The sequence below is a fragment of the Onychomys torridus genome, chromosome 17 (assembly GCF_903995425.1).
Source record: "Onychomys torridus chromosome 17, mOncTor1.1, whole genome shotgun sequence".
Lineage (NCBI taxonomy): Eukaryota > Metazoa > Chordata > Mammalia > Rodentia > Cricetidae > Onychomys > Onychomys torridus.
Genome location: NC_050459.1, coordinates 60,181,407 through 60,196,652, shown reverse-complemented (window position 1 = coordinate 60,196,652; position 15,246 = coordinate 60,181,407).

The following is a 15,246-nucleotide window of genomic DNA, read 5'->3' as shown; positions in this document are numbered from 1 at the left end:
ACAAAAACAAAAACACAAAAACAAAAATTGACCACATACTTGGATACAAAGCAAGTCTCAACAGACGTAAGAAAATAGAAATAACTCCCCATATCCTATCAAACCACTAGGGATTAAAGCTGGGAATCAACAACAACAGAAACAATGGAAAGTTTTCAAACTCATGGAAAATTGAGCAACTCTCTATTGAATGAAAACGGGCCAAGACAGAAATAATAAAGAAATTAAAGAAGTTCTGAAAGGGAGTGAAAATGAATATACAGTATATCCAAACTTATGGGACACGGTGAAGGTGGTGTTCAGAGGAAAGATTGTCAACCTAAGTGCCGACATAAAAACATTGGCGACGTCTCACACTGGCAACTGAACAGCACACCTAAAGGCTCTAGAACAAGAAGAAATGACACCTAAGAGGCAAGAAATCGTCAAACTGAGGGCTGAATCAATAAAATAGAAGAAGCAAAGAGAACAATGCAAAGACTCCATGGAACAAAGAGTCGGTTCTTGGAGAAAATCAAGATAGACAAATGCCCATCCAAACTAATGAAAAGATGGGAAAAGAATATCCATATTAATAAAATCAGAAATGAAAGAGGGACTAATAACAGACACTGAGAAAATCCAGAGAATCATATTTTAAAAATCTGTACTCCACCAAATTGGAAAACCTAAAAGAAATGGATAATTTTCTCTATAGGTACCACTTACCAAAGTTAAATCAAGATCAGATAAAATTTAAGTAGACCTATAACCTCCAATGAAATAGAAGCAGTCATTCAAATTCTCCCAACACCCCTCCCCACCCCCAACAAAGCCCAAGGCCAGATGGATTTGGCAAATAATACTAGACTTTCAAAGAAGAGTTAATGCCAACACTCCTAAAGTTACCTTGACGTTAGCTATTAAATAAATGATAAGCAAGCTATAATCCATAGGCCCAGAGAGGTTAGGTATAGAGACTCGGGGGAGGGCCACATGGATCTCCCTGGGAGAGGGAAATAGAATAGATTTTATGGTGAATAGAGGTGGAGGAGACAAGAACAGGAGGATCAGGTGGGGAGGGGAAGGGGAGATAGGGTTGAGTGAGGGAATGAGGGAGAGACAGCTAGAACAGGGGGGCATTTGAGTGGTGATGTGGAAACCTCCTGCAGTGGAAACTTTCTAAAATATATGAAGGCGATCCTAATGAAGTCTCCAAATAATGAAAGAGAAGTCCCAACTGGCCATCTCTTGTCACTAAATGAAGCTTTGAGTACCAGGACTGGGTTACACAGAATTGAATTGTTGGCCAAACAGGTCCTATGGAAATCTCCAAACAACCCAGGCTGTTGTGAAGGCAATAGATTGCTCTCCACGAACTGACACCAAGGCCCCATTGCTGAATACATCATCCAAACAGCTCCATGAACATGCATAAGTTGAGCTGGTGACTGTGTAGAACCTTCACCCCTTCCAGTGTCTTTAGTATGGAAAGGTACTCTGCAGGATACTAAAAGTAAAAAGTAAACACCAATCCAGCCACAAAAACTTTGATCTATAATCTGTCCTGCTTACAAAATATGCTAGGGCAATGGTGGCACAAAGCTTGTGTAAGTGACCAACCAATGCCTGATTTGACTTAAGGCCCAGTCCACGAGATGGAACTCATACCCAATTCTGCTTGGGTTACCAAGATCCAATGACTAGATAGTCCAGGGACCTAGGGTTAAACCAAACACTACCTTTCTTTTTTTAAAGTAACAATAAAATAACTCCTTTTAGTGCCTTATTCAGTCTTTTGTCAGAGAAGCTGTCTGTTGTTGTTTTTGCTCTTTTGGGGGGCCCACCACCCAGCTCCCAAATAAATCACACATGGAGGCATATTCTTAATTATAAATTCCTGGCCCTAGCTTGGCTTATTTCTAGCCAGCTTTTCTCAACTTTAAATTATCCCCATCTGTCTTTTGCCTCTGGGCTTTTATCTTTCTCTATTCCTGTATACCTTTCATTATTTCTTACTCCTTGTCTGGCTGGGTGGCTGGACCCTGGGTTCTCCTCCTTTCTCTGGCTACGTGTTCCTCCTCCCAGATTTCTCCTTCTATATGTTCTCCCTGCCTGCCAGCCCCACCTATCATTTCTCCTGCCTCGCTATTGGTTGTTTAGTTCTTTATTAGCCTATCAGGTGTTTTAGACAGGCGTAATAACACAGCTTCACAGAGTTAAACAAATGCAACATAAACAAAAGTAACACATCTTAAAATAATATTCTACAACAGCTGTCTCTGCCAGATATTATACAGCACGTGAGCGTGCGAGGGAGAGGGAGAGAGAGAGGGGGCGGGGAATTACAGCTCTAAATAGGATGTCTGTCTCAAATCCCTCCCCTCAGAGCTCAGGGAACCCTGTTGAAGAGGAGATGGAAAGAGTGGAAGAGCCAGAGGGACTGGAGGACACCCGGAGAACAAAGCTCATATGAATTCAATGAGACTGAAGCAGCATGTACAGGGCCTGCGTGGGTCTGCAGCAGGTCCTCTGCATATGTATTAGGGCTTTTAGTTTAGTGGGTATTTTTTTTTTTTTTTTTTTTGAGACAGGGTTTCACTGTGCAGCTTTGCACCTTTCCTGGAACTCGTTTTGGAGACCAGGCTGGCCTTGAACTCATAGAGATCCACCTGCCTCTGCCTCCTGAGTGCTGGGATTAAAAGCATGTGCCACCACCGCCCGGCTAGTTTAGTGTTTTTATGGGACTCCTGAGTATGTGGAGTATGTGAGCAAGTGGGTCTCTGCTTCCTGTGTCTTCTCTTGGATCTCTTTTCCTTCTGTCTGTTTGCCTTTTCCAACTTCAATGTGATGGTTTTTGTTTTGTCTTATTACATTTTTGTTTAAAAAATGTTGTTTAAAAAAAGAAAATCACGTAAAACAAAACTCAGCCTTGCTTGTGATTTGTTCTAAAAATCAGCATTCTGGATGATGGGATGGAACTCTTATCTCCTAGAAGCCCATTCATGGGCTAGAGAAATGACTTGGCTGTCCAGAGGGCCTGTTGTGCGAACATGAGACCTGGAATTCTGATCCCAGCACTGATGCAACAAGTTGTAGGTATTTCCTGCAAATGCCTGGATCCCCAGCTCCAAGCAGGGCCAGACAGGAGGACTTCTGGAGCTTTCTGGCTTTCCCCTGACTGGACACAGTAGTCCCAGGTTCCTCAGAGGAACAGGTGGAGAGTGACGGAAGAAGAGACCCAATACCCTCTTCTGGCACACACAACTAAATACATATCAATACATAAACTTCTTTTTTTTTAATAAAAGAGTGGGCTGGAGAGATGGCTCAGTGGTTAAGAGCTTTGACTGCTCTTCCAGAGGTCCTGAGTTCAATTCCCAGCACCCACATGGTGGCTCACAACCATCTGTAATGAGATCTGGTGCCCTCGTCTGGCCTGCAGGCCGAACACTCACTGTATATATAATAAATAAATCTTAAAAAAAACAAACAAAAAAAAAACAGCCCACTCACTGGCCCTTGCCCCATATGTATTCACTAGCCTACTTTTGAAAACAACTTCCATGTGTACGGGTACAAGTGCTCCTACATATTGTATGGTCTGTTAAAAGTTAGTATCTCATTCATTGTTATTTTGAAATTGAGGTATGCTTCACTTTACATAAAGCTCCCCCTGTGTGAAGTATGCAATTTGGTGGTTTTGGTACTTTCTCATGGATGAACATGCAGGGTTAATATCCAGCTCCAGAATACCTTAACCCTGAAGAGATGCTACAACCGTTAGCACTCACTTCCTGATCCTTTCCCAGCAGCCTTGGCAACCACTAGCCTATTTTCTGTTGCTATGGATTTTCCTGTCCTCCACATTTCACATACATTGAATCAAAATGTGGCGATGTGTCTGGCTTTTTGCCCTGTGTATAATTTTTGCAAGTTCATCTATCTTATATAGCATATGTTTTTAGTATTTCATTCCATTTATTATGGCCAAAGTATAATCACATTTTGTTTATGCAGTCTCAATGGCTTGTCACTTGTGTTGTTTTTGCATGTGGGCAGTATAAATGATTTTATTACAAACATTCTGGGCAAGTGTTTACGTGAGCATGTGTTTCTGTTCTCTTGGGTACATGCATGAGAGCTGGATTGCTGGATCACAGAGTCACTCTCTGCTTAACTTTTTGATGAGCTGCCAAATGGTTTACCCTAGCAGCTGCGCCATTTTACATCCTCGCTAGCATAGGCTTAATACTCCTGGGCTTAATTCCATAAATTGAGATTTTCCTTAAAAAATCATTTTGAGGACAAAGGTTTTCCAATTTTCTTGTCAACCCTCATTAATCTGGAGTGCTTCCTACCTTATTTCTTTCTTCTCCTAACAATTTATCTATTAATAAAACGAAACTGTTTGACCTGCAGATTTTACCCACACTTGGATTTTGCCGAATGTGTGCACAATGAACATTAAAACATCTCACTTTTGCAAATTGCTGGCTGTTTCCAAAAGCTGGCTCACTCTAGATTTGGTTCATTTGACAAGTAGAAGACTAGAAGGTGGTGGTGCATGCCTGTGATTCTGGTACTGGGGAGGCTAAGACAGAAGGATTTCCAAAAGTTCAAGACAAGCCCAGGGTACACAGTGAGACTCTGTCTCAAAAAAAGGGGGGTTGGAGAATAAAAGAATGTCAGTCCAGGTTGATACTTGAGTGGGCAAAGGTGCTTGCTGCCCAACCTCATGATGGAAGTTCAAGTTCCTCAGGACCCACATGGTGGTAAGAGAAAACTAACTCTTACAAGTTGTCTTCTGACCTCCAACTTATAAACAGCTTGTGAACATGTGCATACAGGCACACAAGAAGTAAATAAATAGGTCCAACTTTTAAAGAGAAAGAGGCACATCATTTCTTATTTTCTAGTGGTTGTCCTTGGTGTCATTCTGGGTTTTGACACTGTCTCATCTGTAATGCCAGCTGGCCTGTAACTTGCAAAGTACACTTGTCACTGGTAGTTGGGATCTAAGCTGGGTGTTTCCAGGTTCCTGAAAGAGATAAAAGCCCAGAGAGAGAGAGAGAGAGAGAGAGAGAGAGAGAGAGAGAGAGAGAGAGAGAGAGAGCAAAATAGCCAGAGTGATAGTACAGGTCCAAAAGTACACTATAGGAGAGCAGCAGGCCATGTGAACGGCAAAGCATTCCAGGGCTTGATTAATGTTTGGGGTTTTATTTTATAGGGTTCAAGGGAAGAGGAGTTTGGTCACAAGGAGTGAAACTTCAATGGTTCTCTACTTTGACTAATGGGCTTGGATTATGTAAGCCTTGCTCACATATGTTCTTTCCCACAATGCATCTAATTTTAACTATGTGCATACCCTGTTACTTATAGGCTTAGTTCTGTAAATTGAGGTTTTTCCCAAAAATTTACTTTGAGGACACAGTTTGCCTTATCAGAAAATGTATATCACAAACTAGTTTAGACAGGACTGCCTATAGACCCCAAATTGTCTTCTAGGATATGCCTGAATAGAAACAGGGTGTTATATAGGGGAGTAACCTATTTCTATTGTCTACAGCAGGAATCCATGTAGCTCTGTGCAGGTGGGGCTCCTAACAGGTTGCTAAGTGCATAGTATATGCAGGTAAAAGGTCTCAGGCTGCCAAGCACATTGTTAGATGAGGAGTATGCATATAGCCAAAGACATGTAGAGGCTCAGCATGCTAAACTATGCCTTATGCTTGCCTGCCTCAGCCTCTCATCTGCAGTGGTCCTCCTGCCTCTTCCTCCAAAGTGTTGGGATTTTAGGAATGTACCTGCATACCAGGCTTTGATGGTCTCATATGATGTGAAGTGACTTCAGCCACCAGCAGCCACCAGTGCTTCCTGTCCAGGTGTATTGGTCCACTCGGGGTTACAACATGACAATATTCTAAGTCTAACATTTGATGTCACTCATTGGCTGGAACAGTTTGGTAACTATGGGGTATTTGTGCACTGTGTGATAGTGTATTGCTGTGATTAGTGTAATAAAACACTGAGTGGTCAATAGCTAGGCAGGAGGTATAGGCAGGATTTCCGGGCAGAGAGAGGAAGTAGGAGGAGGAATCTAGACATGTGAGAGAGACATGAGGAGACATGGAGGAAGCAGGATGAGTGGTACATTACAAAATGTAGATGAATAGCAATCGGTTAAGTTAATTTATAGGAACTAGTTAAGAACAAGCCTAAGCTAAGGCCAAGCTTTCATAATTAGTAAGTCTCCATGTCATTATTTGTGAGTTGGTGGCCCAAAGAAAAATCCAACTACATTATAATTTCAGTTCGTGTAGGATATGGTTTACTTGAGATGACAAGTAGATGATCAATTTCTGTTTGTCACTTTTCCAAGACACTTAGTAGCTTTCTTATGACCTTTTAAAACTCACCGCTTTCATGGCTCTTTTAAAATATTATTTTGAAGTGTTATAAAATCTTGTGTAAATTAGGAACCCTAGTGAGTACATATTGTCTCACCTTTGGCAGGTGGCTGCAGAACTTTTCCTGCAGGCTGCAGTGACGTTCCCTCATGACCTGAGGAGTCTTTTACAACATTCCTTTTGCCCAGCATAACAAAGTCTGCTGGGTGTTTCCTCTGCCTCTTCTCTTTCCTCCCTTCCAGCCCTTGAGAGGCCTTTGTGGTTCTTCGTTTGTTCTGGTGTGTGGCAGACTGCCTTCCAATTTTAGCTTTTTTCCTGAGGGTATCTACTGTGCTGCCTCACCTGTTGAGTATTTCATGGTAACTCCCTTTTCTCATCTGCTAGCTGTTGTGGTCCCTCTGCCTCCTCCCAGGAAGATGCTGGGAACCAAGCAGTACCTTAACTAAGGAGTGCTTGATTCCTGGACTGACCACTGTGCATTGGGGCTGTGGAGATGTCTGTCTATCTAGATCCACTGATCCTAGATCCACTGAAGATGTTGGCTGTGATTTGTTGTGTTCTCTTTGTTGTGGTTTCTTTGCCATTACATTCTTTGCAATTCAGGGACTTTGAAAAACTGTCATTTATGCCACTGGTGGCTTCCCATAACCTTTTATGTTGTTTTCTCATTTTGATCTGCAGAAGTCTTAAGTTTTAATGCTGACAGATTTATTAATATTTAATGTTATAATTTTATGTAGGTTTCATCCTCATAAAGGTTTCATCCATTCTAAATGCAGAAAAGTAATCTCTCCTATATATATATTTTTTTACCTTTTTAGAGCTTTATTGAAAGAGAGAGGGAGAGAGACAGAAAGACACACAGAGAGAGCTCTCTCCTATATTTTTAAATATTTATTTTTGATTTTATCTTTTGTATATTAAAAACCAGAGTCAGACATGGTGGCTCATGCCTATAATTCTAATGCTTCAGAGGTCATGAGTTCAAGGTCGACTGGGTTACAGAATGAGACCTTGTCTTAACTATTTAAAAAAAGAAAGAGAAGAGAAAAACAGAAAGAATGCATTTGTAATTTATTTTGGAGTTTAGTGAAATTTCAGGTCCTGCATCTATTTTTCCAAACAGCTATTTCTAAAACCTTTCATTCAATGACCTAGGAACTGATTCAAGAGACCTCATTATCATGGAATGCATTAGTTATTCTTCTGTTGCTGTGATTAAACACTATGACCAAAAGACAACTTAAGAAGTGGAGTTTATTTTGACTTGTGGTTCCAGAGGGATGGGTCTACCTGGCAAGAGGGCATGGCAGCAAACAGAACAGGAAGCTGAGAGGTCATGTCTTTAATGTCTTTAACCTCGAGTGAAGCAGAAGCCAAACTGGGAGTAGGGATGGGCTTTAAACTCTTAGAGCCCATCCCCCACAGACGTACTTCCTTCAGCATGGCGGAACTTCCTCCTAAACCTCTCTAAGAGTGCCACCAACTGGGAATCCAGTGCCTGAGTCAATGGGAGACAGTCAAACCATCCAATGGAATAGTCAATAGTCTCTGTAGGTAAATTTCTTCTGAGACTCTGTAGCCAATCATGTAAAATGTCTGTTTCTGTGTCTGCATCACACTGCTTCAATAATCAAACTTTATTGGTGAGATGCCTCAGTAGATAAAGACAATGGTCACTGAGCCTGGTTGACCTAAGTTCCTTCCCCATGGTAGAAGGAGAGAACTGACTGACAACTATTCAACTGACTTCCACATGCATGCTGTGCCTTTCACTCTCTCCTCCCTCCTAAAATATGGAATTTTCTGTACACACTAAGTTAAGAACTGTCCTTTTATGTATCACCCTTGACATTTTCTCAATTATTCCTTTCCACTTGTTCTCAATATTTGAACAAATTTCATTAGTCTCATAGATATTTTGACTGGAAAGTTGCCAAGAAGTTTTATTTTTAAAACATGGGAGTTTTTCCGTTAAGGGAAAGTGGGTATTTTTTCTGTCTGGTTGTCTTTTGTATTCTAAGTAAAGCGGTCTAAATTTTTTCCTGTCAATTCTCCAAGTCTCTTCCTAAGAGAAGGAACTCCATCTTAAATGGCAGACCTGGTTCTGGAAGACACACAGCTGACTCCCAAACAGGGTTAAAATTCATATTGCTCCCAACTGGAAACCTACAGAACCAGGGAGTCAACCAGGGATGTCCATCAAGAGCAAGTGCATGGAGCTGTCGAATTCCCGGAGCCTTGCTGTGCTGGGCAGGAGTTATCAGCCTCTGCTCCTCACCACAGCATTTGCACCAGGCCTCAGGGAGCAGAATTTGACTTGATAATAAGAGAAATAACCAGAGTTGGGCTTGGTGCTTTGTATCTGTAATCTTAGCACTAGAGAGGCTGAGGCAGGAAGCTTACTGCATGTGAAAGGCAACCTGGGCTACAGAGGTCTCAAAAAAAAGAGGTGGTGGGGGCAGTGGGGGATGGGGAGGAGTCACCAGAAACTCTCAAACCATGGTGTACAATTGAACTCAGGTTTTACCTTTCCTGTTTAGAAAGAAACTCAAATACTGACTCCTGGGAAGAAGTCAGGTTTTCTTTCTCTATTTTCTTTTCCTTTTCATAAGGTCCTAATAACTCATAAGCTTCCCAAGTCTTCAGTCCTCAGGGGTGCACCACCAAGCCTGGCCTCAGAGCTTTTACACTGGATGTTTTTTCATTGAATTTTTTTCTTTTGACAAAGTATGTCTTTCAACAAAAACAAACAAACAAAACCGTTTGAAGCCAGCCAACTCTAGAAAGGATGTTGCTTATTTTATCTGATAGTTGTTTGAGGCTGAGGACCTCAGCGTTTCAGGCGCTGATGCTGACACTCCCCAGCTCGGTCGTGCATCCACTAAAAAAAGGCAGAAACAGAACTTGTAGACTCCTTCACACTCTCCAAGTTTTCTTTATTTAAAAGTTACATTTCCAGTTGCGGCAGCTCCTCCTGGCTTGGAACTAGTCAACCATCTAACCAAACCAAGGCCATGCCTATGTGTTTCCATCTCAATTTCCTATGTATAGGTAGAATGCATGTTATTGGCTGCAGTCAATTATTTCAGAAAAGCAATGCATCTGTAAATGTTTGTGGTATACTGTTCCACTACAGCCTTATAATATCTTGAAGGTTCCCAGCAAACAGTTCTGCAAAACCTTTGTTTTCTTGACTATGCTATACAGGATTAATTTTCCATATTTAAAATTATTTATTCATTTTCATATGTGTGCAGAGACCAGAAGCCAACATTAGTATCTTTCTCAAGTGGAGACCTTGTTTTTGAGACATGCTATCTTGCGGAAATGATAGATACTGCACCTGGCTTTTTTACACTGATCCTGGGGATTGAATTCAGGTCCTCATGCTGGCCCATGCCCTGGTTAGTTCTTATGGTCAGCTTGAGACAACCTAGAGACACTTGGGCAGAGGGAACCTCAATTGTTCCCTCTTAATCAGAATAGCCTGCGGGTATGTTTGTGGTGACATTGACTTGACTGATGGTGATGTGAGAGGGTGTCATAGGCAGGTGGTCCTGGACTGTATCAGAAGCTAAATGAATCTAAGGCAGTTGAGCCAGCCAGTGGTTTGTTGTTGTTGTTGTTCCTGCCCTGACTTCACTCAATGACGACTGTGACCTGGAAGTGTAAGTGGAAATGACTTCCCTCTCTCCCCCTTGTTGCTTTTGGTTGGGTGTTTTATCTCAGCAGCAGAATACAAATTAGGACATCCAGCTAACACTTTCCTGACTGACCTGCCTCCTTAGCCTGTTTCCCGTTTTAGATGCAGCTGTTGGAAATAGACTCGGTGTGGAAGGCGTTATTCCATGAAGTCAGACTCTTTCCATTTTGTAGCTTTTATCGGTGAAGTTTTATTCTTGGGTTAGTGGTTTTGGCACTAGGGACCTTTCCCCCACTCACGCTGGCTCATGACTAAGCCACCTTAGATTTCGGCTTTGGAAATGGGGGTCTGTTGCAGGGTCTTTCGTATGACTTCGCTAAGGGACCCAAGTCTGCAATGTAGCACTCCCTGGTTTATGGTTTTTCATTCTTTGGTTTGAGATTCTATCCTTTGTTATGTCCATTGCTGTTATTTTAACGGCTCATTTTCAGAGATTAATTATCCCCTTGGCACATCTGCTTTCTCATGTTACATCTTTTCTTTCTGTGGCAGGATTGAAAAATAATAGAAAGCAGTTCCCACAGCTACCTTAGTTACCAAGACAACAAAGCGATGAAGTAGGTGGCTACTTGAATGCCTTTCCTTTTTCTGAGCTGTCCCTATCCTAAAAGCGACACGTATGTTAGAGAGTACTAGTTGACGATTAATAGGTACAGTAATTTTACTTTTTAGCAAGAACCTATATATCCTCATTATGGCTTAAGAACAAAGTCTTTTTAAAGAAATTCTTTAAGTTTTCTTTAGAATTATTTTCAAAGAATAACTGCACAGGCAATACATTTATAAAAGTTGATTAGACAAATGTAAAAACTTTGGGGAGGCTGAGGCAGGAAATTCTTGCAAATTCCCAGTCCAGTGTAGGCTAGGTACTGAGACTCTGCTCTGGAAAACCAAAAACTTTAAACTTGAGAGTGGCGGTCTATGCCTATAATCCCAGCACTTGAGAGGCATTCATAGTAGTATCAAGAGTCCAAAGCTACCCTTGGCTGTATAACAAGTTTGAGGCCAGCCTGGACTACATGAGACCCTATCTCAAAACGGAAAAAAGGACTGGAGAGATGCCTCAGTTGGTAAAGAGCTTTTGGTGCATGTATGAGGAGCCAAGTTCTGACTCCCAGGCACACGAGTAAAAGTTAGGTGTAGTTGTGTTCTTCTGTGTCTTAGTTATTTTCCATTGCCATGGTAAAACACCATGGCCAAGGCAACTTAAAGAAGAAAGCATTTAATAGGGGCTTACACCTTCAGAGGGTGACTCAATGGTCATCACGGTGGGGAGGACAGCAGCAGGCAAGCATGGTGCTGGTTCAGTAGCTTACATCTGATCTACAAGCTCTAGGAAAGAAAGCTAACTGGGGATGGCATGGCCTTTTGAAACCTCAAAGCCCTTCCCCAGTGACACACCTCCTCCAATCAGGTCATACCTCCTAATGCTTCTCAAGTAGTTCTACCAACTGGGAACAAAGCATTTAAATATATGAGGCTATGAGGGCTAGTCTCATTCAAACCACCACATTCTGTAAAGCCAGCTCTGGGAAGGTGGAAATAGGACAATCCAGGGAGCTCATTGGCTGTCCATTTTAGCCAATCTGTGAACTCCATCTTCCAAGAAAGACCCTGTCTCAAAAGCCAACGTGAGTGATTGGGGGAAGACTCTTGACATTGACATCTGGCCTCCATATACAGGTGTGGGCACAAGTGAGCATGGACACACATGCTCACACATGGAGATTGTAAATGTATAGTATAAAAAAGTACAAGTCTCCTGCAGTGGAGCTCATGAAGTCTCACCCATCCCTGTGGACATTGTGCAGCTAATGGTTTCTGGAGAAGGAGAGACATTCTGTTTAGTAGCCACTGTAGCCACTGGCAAATTGCCCATGGTCCTGAAAATAGACCCTCCTTTGTGTTCCTGTAAGTAGCCCTCATTAAACACTCCAGCACAGAGAAGGGAGTGGTTCACAAGGCTCCACTGAGGAACTATTGGCAGTTGATGGCCTCTGGGCACCAGCATTTATGTGCACATACCCCAACAGAGATACACACATACACACATAATTCAATCTAATAAATAAACTACTAGAAATTAAGAAAAACAAATTCAGCCGTTATACAATATGAGAGTAATATGTAAGTGTGAGTTTAATTCCTATGCAGTGACAGTGAGCAATTGAAAAGGAGGTGAAGGAAACAGTTCTGTTTACTACAGCACCCAGGAAGAAGTGCTTAGGTGAAAGCTTTATTAGAAAGGCAAACCACACCTTGTCATTACAAAACTTTGTTTTTCTCCTTCCATCCCATGGGTCCCAGGTGCCTTCTCTGCTGAGCCATCTTACCTGTGCCCCGTCCTCCTTTCCTTGCCTAGCTGTGCTACCAAAGAGTTCCTACAACTGTGCTACCAAAGAGTTCCTACAACTGTGCCACCAAAGACTTCCTACAACTGTGCCACCAAAGACTTCCTACAACTGTGCCACCAAAGACTTCCTACAACTGTGCTACCAAAGACTTCCTACAACTGTGCTACCAAAGACTTCCTACAACTGTGCTACCGAAGACTTCCTACAACTGTGCTACCAAAGACTTCCTACAACTGTGCCACCAAAGACTTCCTACAACTGTGATACCAAAGACTTCCTACAACTGTGCCACCAAAGACTTCCTACAACTGTGCCACCAAAGACTTCCTACAACTGTGATACCAAAGACTTCCTACAACTGTGCTACCAAAGACTTCCTACAACTGTGCTACCGAAGACTTCCTACAACTGTGCTACCAAAGACTTCCTACAACTGTGCTACCGAAGACTTCCTACAACTGTGCTACCAAAGACTTCCTACAACTGTGCCACCAAAGACTTCCTACAACTGTGATACCAAAGACTTCCTACAACTGTGCCACCAAAGACTTCCTACAACTGTGCCACCAAAGACTTCCTACAACTGTGATACCAAAGACTTCCTACAACTGTGCTACCAAAGACTTCCTACAACTGTGCTACCGAAGACTTCCTACAACTGTGCTACCAAAGACTTCCTACAACTGTGCTACCGAAGACTTCCTACAACTGTGCTACCAAAGACTTCCTACAACTGTGATACCAAAGACTTCCTACAACTGTGCCACCAAAGACTTCCTACAACTGTGATACCAAAGACTTCCTACAACTGTGCTACCAAAGACTTCCTACAACTGTGCTACCGAAGACTTCCTACAACTGTGCTACCAAAGACTTCCTACAACTGTGCCACCAAAGACTTCCTACAACTGTGCTACCGAAGACTTCCTCCAACTGTGCTACCAAAGACTTCCTACAACTGTGCCACCAAAGACTTCCTACAATGGGAGATGTCAGTCCTGTCTTACTCCTTTTGAGGAAAAACCTTTTAGCCTGAGTTATATTACTCATAGGTTTTGTTGTTTTGCCCTTATCATGTTGAGAAAATGACTTCCAGTCCTAATTCATGGAGTTTTCGCCATGAAAATGGATGAATTTTGTTAATGCTTTTCCTGCAGCTATTGAGATAGCTAGGTGGGTTTCTGTGCTCCCCCCAATTAAATGGATATATTTAATTGATTTTCATAAACAAGTCATAAATATGACCAAAGTGTGTTTAAGTATGGCATGTTGTAAGGATTCTGTCCTTAATTACATCATCAGCCTTCGATGGCGGCCCAGCCTAAAAAGCGGGTGGGCCCTCTGTGCGTTCCTTTTCTCTTTCCGCTCTCTTCCCTCCATGTGGTCTCTCTGTTTCTCTGGTCCCCTCTCTCCCTCTCTCCCTATTTCCCTCTCTCCCTCTCTCTCCCAATAAAGCTCTAAAAGGTAACCATGGTTCATGACTTTCCTCCAGCACTCTCCTCCATCAGCATGGCTGCCATAACCAATACATGTTACAATGAAACCCCTTATTATATGGAAGGGGTGTATGTATGTGTATGTGTGTGTGTGTGTGTGTGTGTGTGTGTGTGTGTGTGTGTGTGTGTGTTTACAAAATCTTTCTTTTAAGGTAATATCCTGTATAGGGTGGTGACACATGCCCCAAATTCCAGCAACTTTGGGGGGAGGCAGGAAGATCAAGAGTTTGAAGCCCATCTGCCTACACGTGACTGTGTCTCAAATAGAGGAAATATTTTCCCCTGATTTGATTTGAGGAACACATCTGGCATGACCCCTTCAATGTGCTGCTCAGATTGGTGGTTGGGTTGTATTTTGCTGCGGGCTACAGCTTCAGTATCCAAACGACATGTTGGACAGCTTTCTTGTAATATCTCTGTCTGCCTTTGCTGTTGGGTTGACTGTGGCCTCTACAGTTAGGAAACAGACTCTCTCCTCTTTGGGTTTGGGGAAGAGTTCAGAAAATGTGGAGTTAATTTTTCAATCTTTGGTAGAATTTACCAGTAAGACCATTTGGTCTTGGGCTCTTCTTTATGTAATGTCTTTGATTTCTAGATCAATCTTACAAGTTATAGGTATGTGGCTGGGCAGTGGTGACGCACGCCTGTAATCCCAGCACTTGGGAGGCAGAGGCAGGCAGATCTCTGTGAGTTCGAGGCCAGCCTGGGATACAGAGTGAGTTCCAGGAAAGACGCAAAACTACACAGAGAAACCCTGTCTCAAAAAACCAAAAAACCAAAACAAAAACAAGTTATAGGTCTGTTACTTTTTTTTTTTTTAATTTCTCCTTGGGTCAGTTTTATTTGTTTAGAAAAATCTGTTCATTTGATCTAATTTGTTGGCATATAATTTTAAAGTATTCTTTTATAACCCTTTTTATTTTCCTAATGTCAGTCAGTAACAATGTCTGTCTACTCCCCACCCCCCCCCCCGCCCCAGATTTCTACAAATCTAATATAAGAAGAAAGTTTTAAGAGGGAGACTACTGAATTTACATTTCTTGTTTTTGCCTTCTTGAGATGAGGTTTCATAAAACCCCCACTGGCCTTAAACATGCTCCATAGACAAGGATGACCTTGCATTTCTCATCCTCCTGCCTCCACATTCCAAGTTCTGAGGTTATAGGTACATGCTGCCACTCCCAGCTCCCAGACCTCTTATTCTTAATCTGTGTAGTTTATGTGTCACAAGGGCAATCTTAGAACCAAAAATTTAGAACTAAAACTCTTGAGTCTGGTTTGAGTCAGAGTCAATGGCTACA